The 19,229-nt window shown below is 36.6% G+C and overlaps 1 protein-coding gene across 3 annotated transcripts in view; it reads left to right on the top strand.

The window, feature by feature from the left end:
• Positions 1-7,554, top strand: part of TNPO1 (transportin 1) — a 98,888-nt gene extending 91,334 nt beyond the window's left edge. For all 3 annotated transcript variants that reach the window (XM_011959279.1, XM_011959280.1, XM_011959281.1), the window contains exon 25: positions 1,870-7,554. The gene's annotated coding sequence lies outside the window, so the exon portion shown is untranslated. The remainder of the gene's footprint in view (positions 1-1,869) is intronic.
• The last annotated feature ends 11,675 nt before the right edge of the window (positions 7,555-19,229 follow it).

The following is a 19,229-nucleotide window of genomic DNA, read 5'->3' as shown; positions in this document are numbered from 1 at the left end:
TTCGTGTAGTCCCTGCTACTCAGGAGGCTGAGGTGGGAATATTGTTTGAACCCGGGAGATGGGGGTTGCAGTGAGCCAAGATCGTGCCACTGCACTCCAGCCTGGGGGACAGAGCGAGACTCCATCTCAAATAAATAGAAAATAAAATTACTTAAGTGAAGCACTGTCAGATTTATTACCTCTGTGGTCTCATCACCAATTATGAATCAACTGTTCCAAGACAAGGTATGAAATAGTTCTCGATTTTGTAATTAGAGCTAAAAATAGATCAGTATCTTTTATTCCTGCCTTTTGGTCTTCCTCTTCCCTTTCTTCAGAGGCAGGAGAAAAGGAGGGTGGGTTGCTTGTATTTCTACACAGATGGATTAACTGCCCTCTGTGAATTCACATGAACGTTCATAAATGGCCAAAATTTGGCATCAGTGGGTAGTAGAGTTCTGTTTGTAAAAGGACCACTATCAGGTAACAGTTTAATCTCCCAGTAATCTTACCTTATTTCTTAACATCCTTTTTATCATTAAAACTGTTTAGCATAGAAAAAAGGTCTTACCAGGAAAACCAAGTGACTGGAAGATAGTGGAAATGACCAAGTGAAATAGGATCAGAATGAGAATTAGGAACATCAAGAAGGCAAGTGTAGGCAGGGTGTAATGGCCCCATCTGTAATTCCAGCATTTTGGGAGGCTGAGGTGGGAGCATTGCTTGAGCCCAGGAGTTTGAGACCTGCCTGGGCAACATGATGAGACCTCCATCTCTATGAAAAAAATTAAAAAGAAAAAAATTAGCTGGACATGGTGGTATGCACCTATGGTCCCAGCTCTCAGGAGGCTGAAGCAGGAGGTTTGCTTGAGCCCAGGAGGTTGGGGCTTCAGTGAGCCATATTCACCCCACTGCATTCCAGCCTGGGTGACAGAGCAAGATGCTGTCTCCAAAATAAATAAATAAATGAATGTTAAATTTGCTTTTCTCTCTTTTTTTATGTAGAGTTTGTTTTTTGATATTTACTGAATGTAGTAACCCTACTGTGGTAATGAACACTTCTAGTGCCTTCTAGGCTAAAATATCAGACAACCCCAAATAACAAATGCTCCTTTGTGTTTTGATAGGTTGAATTTTTGTTTGCTTAATATTGAGAATACTGGGGGGAAAAAAGATGGTGTTTTCATTCTGAGGGTTGTCCTAAAGAAAGTGCTACTTAATTTTCAAGAAAGTAAGACCACTTGTTATATAATAAATAATCCGTTCCCATTGGGTCCCATTTTGCAAAAGGGGTTAAAGAATTAGACTAATATGTAATCCCAGCACTTTGGGAGGCCGAGACGGGCGGATCACGAGGTCAGGAGATCGAGACCATCCTGGCTAACACGGTGAAACCCCGTCTCTACTAAAAATACAAAAACTAGCTGGGCGAGGTGGCGGGCACCTGTAGTCCCAGCTACTGGGGAGGCTGAGGCAGGAGAATGGCGTAAACCCGGGAGGCGGAGCTTGCAGTGAGCTGAGATCCGGTCACTGCACTCCAGTCCGGGCGACAGAGCGAGACTCCGCCTCAAAAAAAAAAAAAAAAAAGAATTAGACTAATAGCATCATACAAGCCGTATTTCATCTATACAAAGTGTTGTACGCCTGTCTATACAGCTCTGCTACCCAGCTTGGCCTCACTTTCATACCTGATGCAACACAATTCAGCTCCATAAGAGAAGGAAGCGGTGTAGTTATAAGTGACTAACATGATCTTAGGCAATTTGTCCAAACTTCTCATTTTCTTTATGGGTAAAGATAGTATTCTTACTTGATTAATTTTGTGTTCCGCTGGCTTTGAAAGACAAACGATTGTTAAAGATAGAATTGTTTTTGTTCTTTTTCTTATAGGTCCTTCAGTCTTGGAGACTATGAGGGAGCCTCTGCACCCAGGGAAAATGTTACCCTTTACAGGGGGGAAGGGTAAACCAGTAGGGAATACAGTACAATCCCAACCCTACTGGGAGGGGCGGGAGGGAGGTGTTGCCGTCACTGTATTAAGTCGATGTTGGGAAACGTTTTAACATCTGGAGCCTTTGTGGGTGGAAATATGTCTCCAGTTACAACTCCGCAGTGGATGTGAAGAAGCAAAAAAAAAAAAAAAAAATCTATTCAGTCTACTCACAAAACAGTACATTGTGGAATATTATGGGGAATTGTACCAAAACAAGAACCATATAAATGATGTCTAGGGACAAGAAAGAGGAACAATTCTACAGCGCACAATAAAGGAAACCTAAGAATGGGAGTTACAAATAGTAAAGAAGCTTTTTTTTTTTTTAATTTAAAGTTTTTTTATGTAAGTTTTCCCACATGATGGGGCCTTGTTTTGCATGTTGGTGAAGAACTACACAAACAAAACTAATATAGTTAAAATCAGCTTGCCTTCCCATAGTAGAAGCAGGTTCTTGGAAGTTACAATTTAAGGTACCCCAAAAAAGTTGGAAATAAAGCAAAACAAACAAACAATGAAGCACCCTGTGAAATGCCAAATGAGTCACTCCTTTTACCTTTTTTGGGATGGGCAGGGAGGGAGGAATAAATGGGGTTGGGCATATCAAACTAAAGATGACATCTTAATTTTGCATTGAACATTAATGTAGCAGATATAATTTGATGGTTATACTTCATTAGATTTAATTTCTAGGCCAAGATGTTATTTTTTAAAGTGCAGTTTAAGGTTCAGGCATGCATTCTGGCTCATAGTGGTTGAAAGTAATTTAAATTAGTGGGAAAGTAGCATGCTTGCATCACATAGAGTGAGATTGGTATTCATTTACCTATGTTGCGCCAGTTTGTGTTGCAGTTTACCAATTCAATATAGCCCTGCATTTAAAGTTCCTTTTTAAGATTTGTGGATTTTATTTTTTATTAAGAATATAGATATATAAAGTACTGTAGTTACAGGTAGGCCTTGAAATATCTTTTTTAGGATCTGTTAGGAATAAGATTGATATTGTATTGTGTGTAACCTGCACAATGTGGAAAGCTGATATACCTGTGCAAAATCTTTGCCTCTGTGCTGTCAGTGTGATGTGCTTTCTGCATGGTTATATACTATTAGTGATTTTATCAAAACTTCTAAAATTTAAATTACATGGTAAAAGATCTGTAAAAGGCTGCATAAATGTTAGTTGGCACATAAAGACAATTGTAGAAGTTGAAAAATGATTGCTATATTTCAATGTTTATTCCCACTCAACATACTGCCTTCTAAGCTTCCCTTTTTTGTTCAAAGCATGATCTTAAAGATATGTTTAAGTTAATGGATGTAATGCAGGGTTCCTACACTGTATTTTGGCGCATGTTGGTGGCCCTCTGTGCCCTAGATATATGCACACAGGGTGCAAGTTAAAAGCTACAGAGTGAAAGTTGGTTTGGATCCTCTTCATTTCATTTGTTTAGCTTTTCTGTTATTTTTCTCTACTTACATGTATTCCTGTGAATAAATCCTTGTTAAGTTAACCCTTTACTTTTCCTTCCATGTGTATTTTCTTATATACTGTGAATGTGAAAACCTAACTGGTACACTTGATCTTGTGTTCATATGAAAGTGCAAGTCTTTATTAATTTGGATTGCCTGAACAGTGTATCCCATGATGAAGGAAAATGGAGAGATTTTTCTTTTTAACTCTGCTGGTCAGAGATGAAGCCACGCCTTTCCATTTTTCAATGCTGCATATTTAATCTGCAACAAAAATGTTAAGCCATAACAGCCTTTTTATATTTTAGTTTGTCACCTTCGCATTGCAGAATAAATACTGAATAACCATTTTTATAAGCAGTTGCTCCTCTTTGCATGGTTCTATTCTCTAAAAGTGTTGAATGATACAGCCATTGCACTGAAGTTTGAGCTGTGTGCGTGTGAATTTATACTGTTTCAAAAAATTTCAAATGCATGGTAGCATGCAGAAAGGTTTTTGTTATTATGTGTGTGTGTGTATTTTTTGTTTTGTTTTGTTTTGTTTTGTTTTAACAAGTTCTTTCACCTTCCCTCTACTTTGGCTTTGCAAATTTCAGTCTGTAGAGCCTGAAATTAAATTATTTTATAGTGCCTAATATTTCTAAAATTATAAGTTGGATTCAGAGGGTATACAGCATTTTGCTTTCTAGTACCATTGCTTCACTGGGGGCTCAAAATTTTCCTCCCTGTTAGTCTTTAGTAACTGAGTAGAGTAGCTGTTTTATTCTTAGGTTATAGTGATATTCTGTAGTGTTTCAAATACTTAGAATAATAGAGCTAGTTTAATATTCTGGAATAGATAATATTTTAAATTGAAATGACCAAATTTAATTTAAAACACATAAAAACAATCTTCAGTAAAGTTATTTGAACCTGTGGTTGACAATTCTGTACTGACTAAAGGCAATATTGTCACCTGTCTGGTTAAAAATTAGTTTCCAATTAGATGAATAACACTATTAAAAATGCACCCAGCTTTGTAGTCACTTGACATTTTTTTAATTTAAATGAAATTTAATTTGAAAATAATAAAATTAGGTAAATATGACTGGCAACCTGAATTTGTATTGGAATTTTTTGTGTATTTTTCCCCTTGAGGTTATTGTTTCTTCCTAATTTATATTTCAGATACATAGTGTAGAACAGGAATTTGCAGAAGCCATTTAAGTTATCTTTTGAGGTAAGCTCTGATTTAGCATTTATTCTGATAAAACCTAATACATCATGGGATATATATAAAGCAACTTAATTCTTGTGGTGTAGTCTTAATAGTTTTGAATGTTGACTGAATGTCTATGAAATTGTGAGTTTGTCTTTGTTACATTCCAGTGTTTCTGCCTCTTGGCATGCTTAAAGCACGGCTTACTTCATCTGCTCCTTACACACTAAAACGCTGTTAGTGTGCTCAACTACAGAAATAGCCGCTGCTAAGTGATGTAGATTTTCTACTTGAATATTTTTATGTTGTAGGAACCTCAGGAGGTCAGTGTTTACTGTTTTATATATGCCTTCTTTTTCCTGTTTGAGCTTCTCTCTTTGAAGGATTCTAACAGAACAAAGCTGCTGATCAACCTAAGTTGGAAACAGAAAGTGTAATTAATATAACTTAAATGCATGTTTGGCAGTTCCATGTTACAGTCCATTAGTGAGTGAACTTAGTGACACAGGTATTCATTTATTCAGGAAAGAATTTTGCTTTTTGTATTGTCTAATCTCTTCAATGACTTCATACTGTGTTAAAAAAAAAATCACTTTTTTATATTTTTTGGTTGGTTATTTCCCAAATAATCAACATGTAAATAATCTTTTAAGAGCCAGTTCTGATGCTTTACATTATTGCTACTTGATTTTGTTACGCAAGTTAGATTTCAGAAGAATAGATTTTAAAACACTTAACCAAGCCATTACATCTTAAAAACAAAACAAGTAGCATACATTTTGTAATTAACATATTGATAAACACTGTGATTTTTTTGGTTAAGACTTTTTCATCTGAATTGCTTAAATTGCATATATTGTAAAATAGGATCAGATGTATATTTTAAACTAATTTCAATGGACTTTCCTCTTGAAATGCTTTGTCTACTCAGTTATAAAATATTCAGATACAAGTTTTATCTCAGGTGAATACTCTTGTATTGTTTTTGCTTTGGTGACATGCTTATAAAGGGTCATCCTACTTACATTCTTTGTTTTTTAGTGTATTTCATTGAGACTCTTTCCATTTAGTCAGATTTTTTTTCCTAATATTCTAGCAGGCTGGGGTGTTGTAAAGCCCTCCCGACAAGCCTTTTGCGTGCAGGTTTACCTGAAAATGAGCTACATTTGGTCCTCATTTTCTTCAAACTCTCAAATAGGAAAGTGGACATTCTTCTCCCCTATATAAAATTATTCTGCCTAGCAGAAAAGCCAGAAATAAATTAATTACATCTTAAACTCTTTAGTCTAAATTTAAGTCCTTTGCCATGAGGAAAAAGTGTTTTTTTTTTTTTTTTTTGCTTCATATGGTTAATCTATATTATTCATATTGAATGTATTAACAGATAATGGTGCAAAAGCATTCTTCCCAGGGGAAGAGTGTATCATGCATAACTGCAATTTAAGTTCTTCCTTTGATAGTACTTTGAAACACACACAGCTTTGCTTACTGAATTATTTTTGCAAATAATACAAGGCGGGGAAACTAACTGTTGGTACTAGTATTGTTAATGAAGTGTAGGCCTTGGAACCTTTAAGAAAACTGGTCTTCAGATAGTTATGGGCCTGGGATAATCTAAATGAAAGGTCAGATCAATAATGAGCTGTGTTGTTAACAATATTATTTGGTAATAATACCATGCAATATAGCATTGTATACCAACGTAGTGCATTTTATACTGTATTAAATGTGGAGATACTTCTAATGCCTCTCTAAAATTAAATTTTACATAAAAGTTAGTTTTATTCACCTTTAGGCTTTCCAGGTGAGTTGTGACTAATTTTTGCAATCTTATGTAGATCTTTCACCCATTAGCATTATTTACATAGATAATTCTTTATGCCTAGTTATTATACATATTAATTTTAAAGGTACACATTTAAATTACACAATTGTTCATTGTGGTTTGTATTCCAGAATGTATTTTGTTTTTTAAAAGATGCATAATAGCTGAATGTATGCATGACTTTGAAAGAAGTTAAAATGGTGATTTTTTTTCACCTCTTGTACATTTTAAAACCAAGCCAAATCTATTTGCCAAGCAATGTATCACTAATAAGAAGAGCAGTTTTTCCTTTTATTGCAATTTTTGTTTATCTACCATACAATTTCCTTATACTGTGGCTTGGTATTATTCAAGATTAGCTATTTCGCAGGTCTTACATCTTTCTGAAAGCCTATTATAATATGGTTAGCCTATAAGGCAGTGTTGGTCCCCTTCTAATATCGGCCTCATAAAGGGGTTCCACTGTACTTTCCGCATACTACTTTGTTGTTGTTTTCCTTTATGGATATATAAGCAAATTGAGCTTGGGTGATTTTTATGGAGACAATAATTAGACAATACTGTATGATTAGTTTTACTTAATAGATTATCATCTTGTGAGAAGAGGTGTTTAAACGTGGTAAATGACTTCATATTACAAAACAGTTTTACACTTAATATGTTAACATTGGGTGCAATAATTTAGTAGCATTAGCTTTAGTTATAAATAACTGGATCTTTCTGCTGACAACTTAGGTTGTATGAGTTATGCTTAAAAGCTTTAAATCTGATGTTTAGTGTACCTGCCACACTATGTTAGAATGTGTCCTTCAAACATATCCTCCTGCAACTTCTCAAACTGTACTAAATTGATATTTCTTGAAGTCTAACTCTGTGCTAACAGATCTCCATTTTAAATAGAATACGGTTTTAATTTTTGATAAGCTGCTGAATTTTAAAGAGAGTTTTTTGGGGCCACCAAATATTTTGGATCATGCAGAGAATATATATTGTACTGTAGTAATTTTGTATTTACATTTGTATGATGTGACATAATAGATGTGAATGTTAATCACTGCTTGACTATGTTAATAAAGTTGTTTAACTATAGATGTTGCACTCTGATTTTTAATGAAAGGAAATGAGTTTTCTTTTTCCCTCTTACCCCATTTTGGATCTAGATAAGCCTTATGTTTTGGGGGGTTTTTTTCCTGGTTTTTAGTTTGAGGTTTTGTTTGGTTGGTTTTTTTCCTTAGCTTACACATTAGCACACTTTTGTTGTTGAACATCATTTATTTCTTAAAACAAGTGTTTTCTTATTTGCATAGTATAGTAAAAACCTATTTTTCCACATTTTAACTTAACTCGATGTGTTTTAAACAGTTGGATTCTAGGTTCAGCTGTTTGAGCTTGGGGGAGATACTATTGTGTAAAAAGGGAATTAAAGGTGAAATTGTGAATATAAAATGTTGATGTAAGGATAAATTGCATGAGTGTTTATGAATGTATGTCCTGTTAAGCCTTCCTGTATATCCTTCAAACAATTAAGATTTGTAATTTTGGGAATTAACACTTATAAAAGTAATTTTTTCTTCAGGTTGTAATCCATTAATATAGTTGCATGTTACTAATTAAATGTATATTAACATATTTCAGGGAATATGTGTGCATAACTGTCATATGGTTTTTGTTGTTGTTTTTGAGACCCAGTCTTCCTCTGTTGCCCAGGCTGGAGTGCAGTGGTGTAGTCTTGTCTCATGGCAACCTCTGCCTCCCTGGTTCAAACGATTCTCCTGCCTCAGCTTCCCAAGTAGTTGGGATTACAGGCATGTGCCATTGCACCTGGCTAATTTTTATATTTTTAATAAAGATGAGGTTTCACCATGTTGGCCAGGCTAGTCTCGGACTCCTGACCTCAGGTGATCCACCTTCCTTGGCCTCAAAGTGTTGGGATTACAGGTGTGAGCCACCACGCCCGGCCTTGTCATCGTCTTTTATCTGAGATTTAGAACAGGAAAGAGCCTAAGATTACATCAGTACAATGCAAAAACTTTTAAGAGAAATGAGACTTGGGTTTCTTTTTCTTTGTTACCTGGCCATGAAAATATTTGATATACTTCTGTTGCATTAACAAGAAAAGAAAATTGGAACTTAGATATCATGTTCTAAAACACATCCTCAAGAGATTTGGCCGGGCGCGGTGTCTCAAGCCTGTAATCCCAGCACTCTGGGAGGCCGAGACGGGCGGATCACGAGGTCAGGAGATCGAGACCATCCTGGCTAACACGGTGAAACCCCGTCTCTACTAAAAACTACAAAAAGCTAGCCGGGCGAGGTGGCAGCGCCTGTAGTCCCAGCTACTGGGGAGGCTGAGGCAGGAGAATGGCGTGAACCCGGGAGGCGGAGCTTGCAGTGAGCTGAGATCCTGCCACTGCACTCCAGCCTGGGCGACAGAGCGAGACTCCGTCTTAAAAAAAAAAAAAAAAAAAAAAAAAAAGAGATTAATATTCCAGAATTTTAGGACTTAGGTTGTGGGGAAAAGATAATTAAAATCAGCCTAATTCTTGTTCAAGATTAGAAACCAAAAGTCTTTTCTAAGTCGTAAATATTTTAGTGACACTAAAGCCCTACCCATTTTATGCAAATGATCTTTTTCTTCTCAGCTCAGGTGATTAAACCATCTTAATGATAAATGAGTAAGGCTGGCTTAACAATTTTTAGACTGGTGGGCATTCTTGTAATGAGTGCATAATCAGTATGACTCCACAATTTCACGTGGTTCTTTAAGAATGATTGGAAAAGTGGCAGTAGGATCTACACAGCTAACTTTTAATTTCCTTTGTGTACTACACAGTGGAATATGGAATTGCCAAAAACCTCTGTCATTTTTTAAATTCTTAATTTCTGAGTCTTGTGTTAATTTGATGTAAAAGTTTAAGAACCTCCTGAAACATCTCCAGTATTTAGATAGACACAAATAATTTACACATTACAAATTGTAAATTTTTTTTTTAATTGAGAGGAATCTCGCTCTGTCTCCCAGTCTTCAGTGGCACAATATCCGCTCCCCGCAACTTCCACCTGTCACCTAGGTGACAGAGTTTGGCCATGTTGGCCAGGCAGGTCTCAAACTCCTGACCTCAAGTGATATGCCCATCTTTGCCTCCCAAAGCGCTGGGATTACAGGTATGAGCCACCACCCCGGCCACAGTTTGTAAATTTCCAAACCATTGGCAAGAGCAATACTGAGAAGAGTTGTTACACTGAGACCCTTTAGGTTTTTGTGCCAGTCAATTCATTTATATGCATGTGATGGCAGTCTTAGGCTGATGTTTTAAATCTTAAGTATTCTTTTCAAGCTTTGTGTTACTTCTTGAAGAACTTGAAACAATTTTAAGAAAGACAAGTGAACAGTTAAATGAATAGTAATAGAACTGCCTAGTGATAACTGCTAATATTCCTGTGTACATACATAAACATATGGTGAGTTTGTGTTTTTGGTTATGTCCAGAATTGTTTAATATACATTGACACACCTATGTATTATTCTATAAGCAATTTATGCAACTATCTTACTGTTGTTGGACATTCCAAAGTTACTGCTAATTTTTCACTCTTAGAAATAAAGTTGTAGTGAGAGTCACAATGCTTAAATGTTTGCAAACATCTGTAGCGATTTCTTAGTGAAACTAGCAGGTCAAAGGTAGTTGGTGTAGTCAAATTACCTTTCAGTTAAATTGTACTAATTTTCATATCCAGCACCAACTTCAGTGGATTCTGTCATGTGTGCTGTAAGTTGTGATTTAATAGCATGATTTTCTAACTTTAGGAAATTTTACATACAAAATCTAGGTTTTTATATTACATATTTAACAGTTGTTTGAGTCTTATATTGCAGTCAGTGTTCCATGATCTCATGGAGCTTCACATTCTCTTTTAGGGAGACAGATAGTAGTGTGTTAATGGTGGCAAGTGCCCATAAGGAAAGAAGGAGATGGAAGGTGATGATAGTGGGGGAGGTTGCTTTTTCAAGTGGAGTAAGGAGGTAGGTCTGAGAGGGTGCCATATGAGCAAAAAGCTGAAGAAATGATGGATGTCTGAGGAAGAGTATTTCAGGTAAAGGGAACAATAAAGATAGAAGTCCCAAGAACTGTAATGCGTTTATGTAAAATAAATGAGAGGGTTCTAATTTGAGCACCCAAAGTAAGGGAGAAGAGTAGATTAGATCTAAGAGGTAACTGGAAGGCCACATGGTATAGGTGTTACATGTGAATGAAGTAAAGGGCCATTGTAGGGTTTTGGGTTAGAAAAGTGATGTAATTGAAAATAGACTATAGCACAAAAGTCAAAGCAAGTAGACCCTTTAGGGAATGCTGTTATGAACAGGGAAGAGTTATCAGTGGCTTGAATCAGAGTGGTAGTGGGGAAGGTGAAAAGTGGCTGGATATGTTTTGAGGAGGAATCAACATTTGTCAACATACTGGATTTGGGTTGTGGAGAGAAGAATCACAAATGGCTCTTAAGACTTTTGGCCTGATTTGAGCAGCTGGAAGGGTGGAATTTACCTTAACCAAAGTAGGGAAGATCTGGCATTTGGTTTGAGACACCCACGAGAAGTAGAGTAGGCAGTTGGAGTTCAGGGAGATAACCTGACTAAAGATGGAAAGCTGGAATTTGGTGTATAAATACTGTTTCAAATCACTGAACAAGAACATCATCTGAGGACTGGAACAATTGAAGATGGTAGGGACTAACCCTGTAGCACTCAACATTAAAGTCTGAGAGCTGACTAAAAATCAAAGGAGCGTAGTATTCTGATGTATATTGTCTGCAGTGAGAATTACATTTATAGTATGAAGGTCATTATTTTGGTAGATTTTTGTATGGCTATGGGAGATGTAGAATGAGAGCCATCTCCTTCCTCTCTTCTAGGTTTCTACAAAGCTTAGGCTTCTGTTTTCCTCAAGGCCAAATTCAGTGGCTTTGTTTCTTTAAAACAGTTGTTCAAAAAATTTGGAAGCTTATGAAGAGTGAATAAACAGGCCAAAGTGGCCAGATTACTACCTTGAATATTACCAGCTTGTAGTGTCTACATTCAAAATAAAACACCATCCCCCACAAAAAGATGAGCAACAAGTTTTTGTAATTAGATGAGATTATTTTAGAGTTCATATGAAAAAGGCAAGGCAGAAAAATTGTTAAAAACAGTAATGAGTGTGGGACAACGCCAGTTTAACATTCTTTTAAATTATGGCTTCAGGAATTTACGATGCATGAATAAGCAGCTTGGAAGAACTAAGTTTAGAAACATCTAAATACACTAATATATTTGGAAACTATTTTATGGCACTTCAAAGTATAATAATTTTTAAAAGGCCAGGTGCGTTGGCTCATGCCTGTAATCTCAGCACCTTGGGAGGCCAAGGCAGGTGGATCTTGAGCTCAGGAGTTCGAGACTAGCCTGGGCAGCATGGTGAAACCCCATCTCTACAAAAAATACAAAAATTACCTGGGCGTTGTGGCACTTTGGTTGGACAAGTTAGGAGGATTGCTTAAGCCCAGGAGTTCAAGACCAGCCTGGGTGACTTAGGGAGATGCCCATCTCTACAAAAAGTAAAAGCCGAGCATAGTATTGCACACCTGTGGTCCTAGCTACTTTTGGGAGGCTGGTTGGGGAGGATCACTTGAGCCTAGAAGTTGAAGATTGCACTGAGCTGTGATCATGCCACTGCACTCCAGAATGGACAGCAGAATGACACCCTGTCTCAAAAAAAAAAAAAAGTCTGCATGACAGTAAAGCTTGGGAAAAACTTGACAGACTCCTTTCACAGAAAATGGTAACTTTTTTTAAACTATAAAACACTACAAGTCAGGATGGCCCAATAGAAAAGTAGGCAATAAGTTTTAAAGATAGTCACCCCAATCAACTGAAATTTAATAGGTCACATACACATTAACAAAGGTGAAAGAGGCTTGAGGACATACTCTTACCTAGGGAATACAGAAAGACATACATCACTAGTAGGAACAAATTAGTACAACATGAAGGAAACATAAATCACTAATATATTTAAAATACATGTGTGTGTGTGTATATAGTTTGACCTATAAATCATCCCCTAAGTAACCTGCATGATAGCCCATAAATAAACAGAAAGGTGCTAAATATCTTCACATTCTCTGAACTGGCAAAAATTGAAAACTCAGTTGCTATCAGTTGTTAGGATGAATGATGGAGGAATAGGAACTTACACTGATGATTTAGTCCAACTACTTTGGAAACCAATTTACCATTACCCAGTAAGGTTGAACACTTGCATAGGCTAAAACCTATGCCTACCCCTAGACCTATGTTCTACCGCCAAGGTATGTGTACAGTGTATATATGCCTTAGAATAACTTGACATATGTGCCAGGAAACAAGAATGTATATCAGCATTGTAATAGCAAAAAAACAAAAAGGAATAAACCAAATGCCCGAAAGAATGGGTGAATTTTTAATTGAGCTTGGCCAAAAAAGCCAGTCTCAATTCTGTACCTAAAGAGAAGCCATTTATATCGAAGTTTAACAACAAAAAATACATAGTGATGCATGTATACATGTATAATACAAAATTAAGATGGTTACGTCTTTGAAGCAGAGCTGAGAATACAACCATGAACATCTGTGCACCTGGGTGGTGGGCACATGGATATTCTTATTCTTTAAATGGTACATAAATACTCATTTCACACATAACTTCATTGCACCAGAGAAGACCTATTTGCTTACCATGCAATGGCAACATATCTTTATTTTTTTTTTTAGCAAGTTCACCTTTTATAATAAAACTAGGACTGAGAAAAAAGGCAGTTTTTTTGTTTTTGGTTTTTTTGTTTTGTTTGAGATGGAGTTTTGCTCTTGTCACCGAGGCTGGAGAGCAATGGCACAATCTTGGCTCACTGCAACCTCTGCCTCCCCGTTTTAGCGATTCTCCTGCCTCAGCCTCCTGAGTAGCTGGGATTACAGGTGCCCGCCAGCATGCCCAGCTAATTTTTTTTTTTTTTTTTTTTTTAATAGCAGAGACAGGGTTTCACCACGTTGGCCCAGCTGGTCTCAAACTCCTGACCTCAGGTGATTCACCTGCCTCGGCCTTCCAAAGTGCTGGGATTACAGGCATGAGCCACCATGCCCATCCTAAAAAGGCAAGTTTATAACAACACTTAGCATATGATGTGTTAACTTAAGATCATTTCAATCCAGTATTCTTGGGAAGTAAAGAGCGTAAGAGCTTTTGTTGTTAAACTCAAGTATTAAATATTACCTACAAGGACAGATAATATATTAGGTTGGTGCAAAAGTAATTGATGTTCTTACCATTGAAATTTTACCATCTTTACTGACAAAATTCCTTAAGTACTTTCACTTTTTCACTTTGAAGGCACATATTCCCAACTAGAGAAGTGTATCTGAGATGCTCTCTTCTTAACACTTCCTTACAGTTCGAAAGTTAGCACTTGTTTGAAGGCCCACTCTTTATATGTGAAAAGAAAGGAATTGAAGGTTACTAAGTCTGTCCCATGTATGCTAGGATTTTACAAGCATTTCTTTTTTTGTTAAACTTCATCCTTTATTTGTCCCTTGTGGGCATGCACATTTTCCTTAAGATTCTTAAAATGAGTTTTATTTTTCTTGAGATTCTCTTAGGACTCTAAGCTTAAGCTATACCTAGTGACGTATAAATCAAAATATTTCCATTAGAGGGAGCCATTTACCTAGATTAACTCTGGAATGCTAGTATCAGAACAGTATTTTATAGGAATGTAAGGTATGTACATATAATAAGCATATTTCTACCTCTTAAGGTCACTTCAACATGCATTTTTACATGCAAATAATCTTGAAAACATTTTTTAGAGCAGTTTAAAATTTCAGTGCTATTCTCACCTTGGAATGCAGGAAACCTTCAAGATATTTTCTTAAGTCCAAGTACAGGGTTTATGATATAGACAGGACATTTCAAACGTTCATGTACATGTGGGTCTCCTGAGAATCTTGTGAAAATGCATCTCTTGATTCTTTAAGTCTGGATTGGTCCTGAGATTGTGCATTTCTCACAAGCTCCCATGTGATGCCTCATTGTTTGTTTATGGACCTCACTCACTTTGAGTTAGCAAGGACCCAGAGAGTTCTTGGGAAATTGAAGTTCCGTTTTAACCAACAATAACAAAATAGCATGTACACTTCACAAGATATCAGAGGCTTTGTGTATTTTGTTTGCTCAAGTATCTCCAGTGCCCTGAACAATTCCTGAAACAAAATAAATGCTCAGTAAATATTTGTTGAATGAATGAGGACATGTCTAAGTGTTTTATGTATATTAACTCATTTAATCTTAACAGCCTCTGTAAGTTCTATTATTCCTGGCTCACAGAGAAGCAAATAAGTCATATGTAATGAAACCAGGATTTGAACCCAAATAATTGGTCAGTGTGACTCAAGAGCACATGCTTTAACAAAAATACTGCCACTGCCACCCGTTTTTAGGTAAGTTGTTACCAACACGGAGCTCAAGTATCAGACTGATACAGGTGATTATTGTGCAAAGGCCTGATATATCTGTGTATGGTTGCTTGTTGCTGTCTGATGGTGAGGTTTGCTATGCCACAACATAGAGTCCTGATGATGGTAGTCAAGACTGCACACTGTTGGTGTGGGGAGCATTTCCCCACTCTGATTTGGCTCACACATCGGGGGTGGGAAAGAAACGAGAAACATTCCGTTAAGACTCATTTAGGTTTAATAAAGGAACAAGGTGCCCACTAGTCCCTAACCCATTATCTAATTTGGTTAAGTCTTATAGTTTCATCAGCCGAACGAATGAACTGTCATAATCCCAAATTAAAGATGATTAATAAAGACAGGAGCTCCTCAAGTGTTCGTTGACAACCAGCTAAGTGGAGTTATTTAATATCTATTTTTCAGGCTTTCTGCTGTACCAGAGATCAGTACTAAGCTATCTTCTGTGGCTTTCTGATAGGAATTGCCATTCCAGTTATATCATCATATTGTCAGAAGAAAGTTTTATTTGGCATTGTTACTTTTTCTAATCTTCCAAAGCCACCAATTTAATCTTACTTGCAAATCTGGCAAAAGAAAAAAAAAAAAAAATAGATGGCTACTTCAAATTTTTCTATCTACTAGAAGTTTGTACATAAATGGTGGGATGTGTGGTATTACTAATACATTTACTGTTCAACTAATCCATTTTCTGTCTGCAGCGCATTTGTTTTGTGACTGAAAGTTAAATTCCTGTAGCTTTGTATTTAATATTGAATAATAATGTACCAATTTAAAAAAAAATTTTTTGGAGATGTAATCTCACTCTGTCACTGAGGCTGGAGTACAGTGGCGCGATCTCAGCTCACTACAACCTCTGCCTCCCGGGCTCGAGTGATTCACCTGGCTCAGACTCCTGAGTAGCTGGAATTACAGGGGTGCGCCACCACACCGGCTAATTTTTAAATATTTTTAGTAGAGATGGTGTTTCACCATGTTGGCCAGACTGGCCTCAAACTCCTGACCTCAAGTGATACACTCACCTCAGCCTCCCAAAGTGCTGGGATTACAGGCGTGAGCCACCGCACCCAGGCCCAATAAAAACGATTTTGTTGAATAGGAAGATTCACAGATACCTCAGAAAGCTTCTGTCTTCTTCTTAGGAAACATAAAAGATAACCTGTACACATAAATTCAAAGTTACCTAAGACCTTCTCCTACCTTTTAGATACATTTATTTCCTTTAATCCCAAGGTCCCTTAAACATATATTCTCCAACCTCTGCTCCCAATACTTCGCAGAAATACTTGACATAGTAAGATTGTTTGTTTCTTATAGTTCTTTTGGGTCTATCAAGTTTTCACAGGTTTCTGTGTCATCTGGCCCTTTCTACATCTCCCAGCTCAGTCTCCCTCTCCCTCTCCCCTCTTCCTCTTTTGGGAAATACACTCCCTCTCCCTGTCTCCTCCCTCTCTCCTTCTCTCTTTCCCCTTCCCCGTCCCCCTGCCACATGACTTCTCTGTTCCTTCATCACAGAGTGAGGAGAACCTTAAGGTCTTCATACCATCAGTTTCAAATGTCTGAACTGCTAATCAAGTTCAGCCCACACTCTGGAGGACAAGAATTAAACCTCACCTCCTGGAAGGCAGAGCATCTACATATCCTATTTGGAATTCCTCTCTAAAGAAGACTGTTCCTTCTCTCTTATCTGTTTAATAATTTATATTAGTGTGGATTTGTGAATATTTGTTGTATTCTTTGGATTATAATCTAATACTATCATTATTTCATCGCCCAGCTTGTTCTGGGTTAGACTATTGGGAACACTTTCAGATTAGTTCCTCTGTGTGTGTGTTGGTGGGGAGGGGTTGTTTGTTTGCTAGTTTTAGAAACAGGGTCTTGCTATGCTGCCCAGGCTGGGCTCAAACTGGGCTCAAGTGATCCTCTTAGCCTCTGAAGTAGTTAGGATTGCAGGCACATGCCATTGCACCTAGCAGTGTACTTTTGACATACTCCCATCCTTTTTTATTTTGTGTCACTTCTTTACTTTCTAGCACTATATGATGCTCCAGGCTCATCTTGTATATTTCCTGCCCCAGCCATAGAATTGGCTGTTTCCCTAAGAAGTCCTGGTTCTTTTTATTGGAGGATAGCATTTAGAAACCAAGATCGGGCCACTGTGTGAGTTAACTGCTACTGCCACTGTTCTAGTCCTCTCTGTGAAGGGCAAGGAAATAAATATGTGTATATGAACTTATGTATACCCACATATCTACATTTCTCTATTACTGTAGGAAAAGAAATATAACTTCAAATATCTTCAGCTACAATCCATTCTAGTCTCTTCCCCCTCCACCTTCACTTTTACTTATAATTTATTTTTCTGAAAGTAATAAACCTAGCTCCAATTATCTTCAGTGTGTTTACTTATTTGTTCAACTCTAGTAAACGTAGTTTCAGAATTACACGATTTTTGTAATTTTGTAATTTTCAAATTAAACCATTTTCCAAAGTTACTTAGGTCAACTCCTTTTTTCATCATTACTTTCAATGAGATTATGACAAATAAATTCACTTCTCTCAATCTGCATTTCATACTTGGATTCCCACCTCCCCCGATTTCCCGATTAATTTTTCAAATCCATTTGCAGTAAAACTTCTATTTTAACAAATGTAGCAAGACATGTCTTCACTACCCTAGCACTATGCAAAACAGTTCCATCACCCTAAATTCCTTCATACAGGCACTTTGTAGTCAACCACTCACCCTTCCTTGGCAAGCCACTGATCTATTTTCCAACTCTATAGTTTCGTCTTTTCAATATCATAGAAATTGAATCATATAGTCTTTTGAATCTGGTTTCTTAGCAAAATGCATTTAAGATTCATTAGTTTTGTATGAATCAGTGGCTCATTCCTTTTTATTATTAAGTTGTATTCCATTATATGGATATGCTACAGTTTATCATTTTACTTGTTGAACATCTTGGTTTCTATAACAACCATATATAAGCTATTCACTTGGGTAAATATTATTGAGTAAATATTGTTGTTCTTAGCCTATACGTTTTGGGGTAATTTTTTACAGGGAAATAAATGTTAATAACTACAACTCTTTTTCCCCCTGAAACACCTGAGAATAAGTTACAGAATGCCCCTTTAGCCATAAATACCTCAAACTGTATGTCCTAATATATTCTCTTACATAGCCATAGAAAAATGATCAAAATTAAGACTCAATTTGCAACCTTTGCAAAGAAAATTCCCAGGTCACTCACTGTATCCAGGTGGCTTTGTCTCTTCATTTCCAATCTGGAAAGAGTCCTCGACCATTGTCTCTCATGACTGACATTTTTAAAGAGGAAAAACCAGTTGTTTTGTAGAATGTCTCATGACTTTGGTTCATCTACTGTTTCCTTTATATTGGATCCAGAAATATGCATTGTTGGCAGAAATACTATTCTACAAGGGAAACATACCAATTGGTACCATTATTAGTAATGTCAACTTTGATCGCTACCATGTTTTGCTATCTACTATGTTTCTCAAATGTAAAGTTACTACTTTCTATGCAATTAATAAATATCTTGTGGGCCAATACTTGAAACTTGCAAATACTGTATCCTTTTTTCTTCATTACACCTCCAGTAGTTTTAGCATTTATTGATTTGTCTTGCCTTGAGTCAATTATTACTATGTGGATTACCAAATTGTGTTTTTCTACATTTTTAAGTTGGCATTCTACTATAGGGAAGGTCTTTCCTGTCCCACTCTTTATTCATTTATATCAGTACAAAGAAAGTAATTTTAAGGAATTTTGGCTTTATATCAGGCCAAAATTGGTAATATTTAGCATAGGTTTTTCTTCTCTTCTGCCTCCTCTTTCCTCTCTACTTTCCTTCGGGTCAAAAATTGGTAATATTTAGCATAGGTTTTTCTTCTTTTCTGCCTCCTCTTTCCTCTCTACTTTCCTTGCCCCACCCATAGGCTTCAGAGCCTTGGTGGGCATTTATTTGATTCAGAAAAGGGCTCAAAGAACGAGAGCAAACAAATCCAGTTTGATTTCTGAATAGATTTTTTTTTAATTCCTGGTATCAACTGTACCTTGATATCTTATATTCTAAGGATTAAGTTTTTGAATTACCATTGATTCATCAGAAAGAAAGAGAAAAGAAAATTGGTTAACATATATAGTATTTTAATAACAAGGCAAGGAAGAGACCATGAGTGGCTGCTATAATCCTTT

This window comes from Colobus angolensis, unplaced genomic scaffold, assembly GCF_000951035.1.
Source record: "Colobus angolensis palliatus isolate OR3802 unplaced genomic scaffold, Cang.pa_1.0 Scaffold49, whole genome shotgun sequence".
Lineage (NCBI taxonomy): Eukaryota > Metazoa > Chordata > Mammalia > Primates > Cercopithecidae > Colobus > Colobus angolensis.
The sequence above is the reverse complement of the archived record's forward strand: the minus strand, read 5'-3'. Positions and strand labels throughout refer to the sequence as shown.